The sequence below is a fragment of the Nycticebus coucang genome, chromosome X (assembly GCF_027406575.1).
Source record: "Nycticebus coucang isolate mNycCou1 chromosome X, mNycCou1.pri, whole genome shotgun sequence".
Classification (NCBI taxonomy): Eukaryota; Metazoa; Chordata; class Mammalia; order Primates; family Lorisidae; genus Nycticebus; species Nycticebus coucang.
The window spans coordinates 79,157,547-79,163,621 of record NC_069804.1 but is presented as its reverse complement, the minus strand read 5'-3'; the positions used below and the strand labels follow the sequence as shown (position 1 = coordinate 79,163,621).

Here is a 6,075-nt window from a genome sequence, read left to right as displayed (position 1 = left end):
TTATAAGGTTCCTCACTAGAATCTAGTTGGAAATAACCTTTAGATTAGCATGGTATTGTCAGTTCTTGCCCACCCCCATTCTGCCCCCCAGCTAGTTGTCCTCCTAAAATTAACATAGCTTTATCTCCTGATCCACTCAATCTGTGAGTTTAGGTTTGCTCCAGTGCCTGAGGCAATTCTGCCTAGGGCAAGAAAGAATAGCAGCATTGCAGAGTAGAGAAGGGATTGGTTTAAATTAAGTTACAATGGTCATCAGATTTGAGATTTAACACGCTAGGGGGCATATTCCGGGCACCTGTTTACCTTTGGAGTTGTATCATTTCTTTTTCTTTTTTCTTGCGGTAAGAACAAGTAATATGACATCTGCTCTCTTAATAAAATTTTTTTTTGAGGCAGAGTCTCAACTATGTTGCCCTCGATAGAGTGCTGTGGCTTCACAGCTCACAGCAACCTCAAACTCTTGGGCTTAAGTGATTCTTTTGCTTCAGCCGCCCACGTAGCTGGGACTATGGGTGCCCACCACAATGACCAGCTATTTTTTGTTTCAGTTATCATTGTTGTTTAGCTGGCCTGGGCTGGTTTTGAACCCACTAGCCTCGGTCTATGAGGCTGGTGCTGTAAGCACTGTGCTATGGGGTGCTGAGCCTTGAGATAGAATCTTTTTTTTTTTTTTTTTGCAGTTTTGGCCGGGGCTGGGTTGAACCCACCATCTCTGGCATATGGGGCCAGTACCCTACTCCTTTGAGCCACAGGCGCCGCCCCAAGATAGAATTTTATTCTGTTACCCAAGCTTGAGTACTGTGGTGTCAGTTTAGCAATCTTCCTGCCTCAGCCTTCTACACCGAGTAGCTTGGACTACAGGTGCCTGCCATTGTTGGCTAATTTTTCTATTTTTAGTAGAGATGTGGCCTCCTTTTCTCTCTCTCTTTTCTTATCAGACCCAGGTGAGGCTTGAACTTGCCGCTCCTTGTGTTCAGGGGCCTAGGTGCTAACCCCTGTGATACGGTGGCCAGAGTTTTTTTTTTTTTTGAGACAGTCTCACTCTGTCACCCTGGGTAGAGTGCCATGGCTTCATAGCTCACAGCAACCTGAAACTCTTGGGCTCATGTGATTCTCTTATCTCAGCCTCCTGAGTAGCTGGGACTACAGGTGCCCACCAAGACACCTGTCTAACTTTTCTATTTCTATTTTTTAAATTATTTTTTTTGAGACAGGGTCTCATTTTATCACCTTGGCAGGGTGCTGTTGCATCATAGCTCATAGCAACCTCAAATTCTTGGGCTCAAGCAATTGATTCTCTCCCCTCATCCTCCCCAGTAGCTGATACTATAGCTGCCCACCACAATCCCCGCCTATTGTTTTTTTTTTTTTTTTGTAGAGACAGAGTCTCACTGTACCGCCCTTGGGTAGAGTGCCATGGCGTCACACGGCTCACAGCAACCTCTAACTCTTGGGCCTACGCGATTCTCTTGCCTCAGCCTCCCGAGCAGCTGGGACTACAGGCGCCCACCACAACGCCCGGCTATTTTTTTGTTGCAGTTTGGCCGGGGCTGGGTTTGAATCCGCCACCCTTGGCATATGGGGCCGGCGCCCTACTCACTGAGCCACAGGCGCCTCCCATTTTTTTTTTTTTTTTTTAAAGAGAGGAATGTCGCTCTTAATCAGGCTGGTCTTGAACTCCTGAGCTCAAGTAATGCACTCGTCTTGGCCTCCCAGAGTGTAAGGATTATATGTATAAGCCACTGTGCCCTGCTTCTATTTTTAATTTTTTGAGGAACCTTCATACTGTTTTCCATAGCACCTGCGTTCCTACCAATAGTGAGCAAGTGTTTCAATTTCTCACATCCTCACGATGCTTTTTATTTTCTATTTTATTTTTTAATTTTTCTCAGAGTCTCAATATGTTGCTCCAGGCTAGAGTACAGTAGCATCAGCCTAGCTCACAGCAACCTCATACTTCTGGGTTCAAGTAATCCTCCTGCCTGAGCCTTTGAAAGAGCTGAGAGTATCAGCACCCACAAAAATGCCCAGCTAATTTTTCTATTTTTAGTAGAGACAGGGTCTAGCTTTTGCTCGGGCTGGTCTGGAACTCCTGAGCTCAAGGGATCCTCCTGCCTCAGCTTCCCAGAGTGCTAGGATGCCCAGACTCTTATTTTCTATTTTTGTTAGTGGTCATCCTACTGGATGTGATAGAATATGTCTTTTTTTTTTTCTTGAGACAGGGTCTCACTATGTCACCTTCAGCAGAGTGCCATGGCATCACAGCTCACAGCAACTTCAAACTCTTGGGATCAAGTGATTCTCTTGCCTCAGCCTGCCAAGTAGCTGGGACCACAGGTGCCTGTCACAACACCTGGCTACTTTTTTTTTGTTGTTGTTGTAGTCGTCATTGTTTGGCAGGCCTGGGCTGGATTCGAACCTGCTAGCTCTGGTGTATGTGGCTGGTGTCTTGGCTGCTGAGCTGCAGGCTCCGAGCCTTATTTTGGTTTTTATTTGCATTTCCCTGATGATTAGTGATGTTGAGAATTTTTTGTACACCTGTTGGTCACTTTTTTTTTTTTTTTTGAGACAGAGTCTCACTATGTCACCCTGGGTAGAGTGCTGTGGCGTCACAGCTCACAGCAACCTCATACTCTTGGGCTTAAGTGATTCTCTTGCCTCAGCCTCCCAAATAGCTGGGACTACAGGTGCCCACCACAATGCCCGGTTATTTTTTTGTTGCAGTTGTCATTGTTGTTTTAGCAGGCCTGGGCCAGGTTCAAACCTGCCAGCTTGGGTGTACGTGGCCGGCACCCTACCCACTAAGCTACAAGCGCTGCCCCTGTTGCCCATTTGTATGTCATTTTGGAAAAATTTTTGGTATGTTTTAATATCTTTATCTCTGTTTAAATTCTCACCATGTTCATGTTCATGAAGATGCTCTTGACCTTAAATTTTCTATCAAGTAAATCATATAACTATTTCAGTAGGGTTGGTTTCTGGGATTTGTCTTAGTTTTTTGTTTGAAACATCTTTGCCTGGTTCTTCATTTTCCTTGGCTGTCTGTGTCAGTGAGAGTACATTAGAAAAAGAAGGTACTTCCCTCAGTTGTCAAGGGCTTGCCTTGTATAGGAAAAGACTCCTATCAAGGAGCTCTGCCAGAGATTCTGAGAGCCTCTACCCCAGGCAGCTGTAGTTTTGTCTGCTTGTTCTGTGCTGATCCACAGGGTGGAGCTATGGCATCTACCTATCTAAGTCACTGTCTTCTTTCCTGAGCTGCTAGACTGCTGGATCCATCAGAGCTTCAAGACTGGAGATACAGATGCTAGTTCTTTAGGCAGCCCTGGAGAAGTTGGGGCACTGGAGGGATGGATCAACTCATTTTCTCCCCAGTGGGAAGCTGAGGGCTGGGATTTTTTTTTTTTTTTAATCTGTGGAACTGTGTCATTTCTTTTTTTTTTTTTACAGTCAAAAAGTTTAATTTATTACAATTATTTTTAAAGCTAGCTATGAACTTGACAAATGTTATGGGTAAGTCTATACCAAGTCTCTAATTACTGAGATACAAAAGACAATAAATATAAATTCAAGTTCAGCCTACAAATAAGATTTTAAGTCTAACTACTGAAAGTATAGCTTAGTTTTAATATTTCAAATGTATGTAAAATCCTTAAGATGCTACAAGAACTCATACAATAAAGTTATTGCTCATGGACAACCAACTGACAGTTCTTTGCTGACAACATACAAGTATATGGCACCATCCAGCCTTCATACAGGCCCCCGAGGGACTCCTGGTGTTAGGGGAACATCAGAGATGGTGCCATAATGGCACTAGTCCTTCCTGGCATGCAAGCAAGTGCTAAAAATGCCCACTAAGCAGGACATAAAGCCGATTTCCCAACAGTCCAATAAACGTCCAATTTCTTATAGAAAACAGGATTGTCACTGTATATTTTTCTGAGTGCTACATGGAACACCTTTGCTCCAACACAGTATGGTCTGCTCCCTTGTAAATTCCATTTCATCATGCTGACTGTCCTGTAGTAGTGAAATCTTTAATCCTTCATTTTCTTCTAGAGACATTCTTCGCTGCTTTGAAGCTACACAGTCATTAAAACAAGTCTTTTGAAATTTTTGCTAAAAACAAGTGTATTCTTCTTCTTAGTGATAACAGATATCAATTCTTCATTAACTAAAATGCTGTTAAAGTTTCAGGCCAAACTCCTTTGTCTTGGTTTAATTCTTGAGTACAGTCCCAGCAAGTTGTGTGGAACATATCCTTCCTTGTCATTAAGGCACGCTCACCACCACTTGGTCTCTTCTTCATCCTCCCTGTGGATGACTGTCATGCAGTCTCCTTCTTTCATGGGCAGTTCATCATCATTCTGAGGTTCGTAATCCCAAAGCACATAGATGAGTCCTTTATTCATAATGCCCATTTTCTGCTGCACTCCATAAAGAAACTGAGAGCACTGGGTGTAGCCCTCCTCCATTTCCTCACACTTATCTGCAGCAGTCTGCATGTCACTGTAGGTCATGGCGAAAACAGCGGCTCCTGACTCCACCAAAAACTTACACACTTGGACATTGTTACATGAGGCAGCACAGTGCAATGGAGTCCATCCATCACTATCAGCAGCATTTACATTTACACTAAACTGTACCAGGAACTTAACGATTTCTGTGTGCCCTGCACACACAGCATTATGAAGTGCTGTGATGCCTTCGTCATTAGGCAGGCTTGGGTCATCGACCTCATAAATAATTCTGTACAAGGTCAAATTCTCCCTCCAAAGATGAATCCAAAAGTAAAGCAAGGGGGTTGAATTTCACTCTCATTCCGTGAGCAATACGCTCTGAGCCGGTTTTACGCAAGTTTGTCCTTTTGCCAGGAGGCAGAGAGATCTGCCCAGTGATCTCAGGTGGGCGCATGCTCACAGAGTCCTCTCCAGGCCCTTTGGGCTCCCCAGAAGGGTATTCTTCCAGGTACACGTCAAGCAGACGGGGAGCCTCTGGATTTGGTTCTTCCACGTTCTGTTGGAGATCAGGGCTACTGTCTGGGACTCCTTCAGGCACATGATCAAGGCCTGAAGAAGGAACTGGCATGTCACTGTTCTCTGGACCGGCACTCCCCATAGCCTCTGGGGACAAAGGTTCAGGAATCAGGGAGACCACTTCCTTCTGGGGCTCCACATGTAAATATGGATTCGCGATTTCCACTGGGCTTTCTGAGCTGGCAGTCACTGAAGCCAACTTAGATGGGTATGATGGGACAGAGATGGTCTCCATGGCAGCAATAGTGGTCCTCTGGTACAAAAGTTTCTGAATATTGGGCCCATTAGGACCTTCTGGCTCTGTAATAGAACTACATTTCTTCAGTGGCCTTGGTGCATTAGACAATTTCTTTCGTAGGGCTTCTAAGTCAGCATCACTCTGGTTTCGGTAAGGATTAGATAAGAAAGGCAATAATTTGGTTGGGCTGAGTGGTCAAGGAATTCTTTCATTTTCATGGTTCTCCTGAACTGAGGAAATAGGCTCTGTGTCAGGTTCTGGACTGCCAGGCTTGCCCTGGCTAGTGGAATAAATGTTCTCTGGGTGCTGTTGTGGATTTTGGGCAGCAGCAATCACAGGTTTGCCATATACACTGGAAAAGTATGGCCCTCGGGTATGTGTCTTGGTCAACGCACTTTGCACGGCCTGCTGGAAGTTTTTCCCTGGAGTCTGATGCTGCGTATACATGGAATATATGGAGCTTGCTGCTGCGTATACATGGAATATATGGAGCTTGCTGCTACAGTCTGGGGTTTTCTTTTCTTTTTTTTTTTTTTTGGCCGGGGCTGGGTTTGAACCCGCCACCTTCGGCATATGGGACCGGGGCTCTACCCCTTTGAGCCACAGGCGCCGCCCAAGTCTGGGGTTTTCTGAAGGGTGGAAGTAGGGTATCTTTGGAAGACTGGGGAGTGAAGGGCCGGACAGCAGCAGCAGGTGGACTCTCCTGCTTTGAGCCTGGAGGAAGGGCTTGGTCTTGGCCAGGTGCAGGCGCATTGGGAGGCAGCAGGGCTCCGGGCGGCCGCTGGGTCTGGCTTCCCATGG

General features: G+C 45.5%; 1 pseudogene across 1 annotated transcript; it reads right to left on the bottom strand.

Moving 5' to 3' along the window:
• Window positions 1-3,580: 3,580 nt before the first annotated feature.
• On the bottom strand, window positions 3,581-5,725 carry LOC128577260 (apoptosis-stimulating of p53 protein 2-like; annotated as a pseudogene). Its single transcript, XR_008377532.1, has one exon. The product of XR_008377532.1 is annotated as an apoptosis-stimulating of p53 protein 2-like (transcript).
• Between the last annotated feature and the right edge of the window lie 350 nt (window positions 5,726-6,075).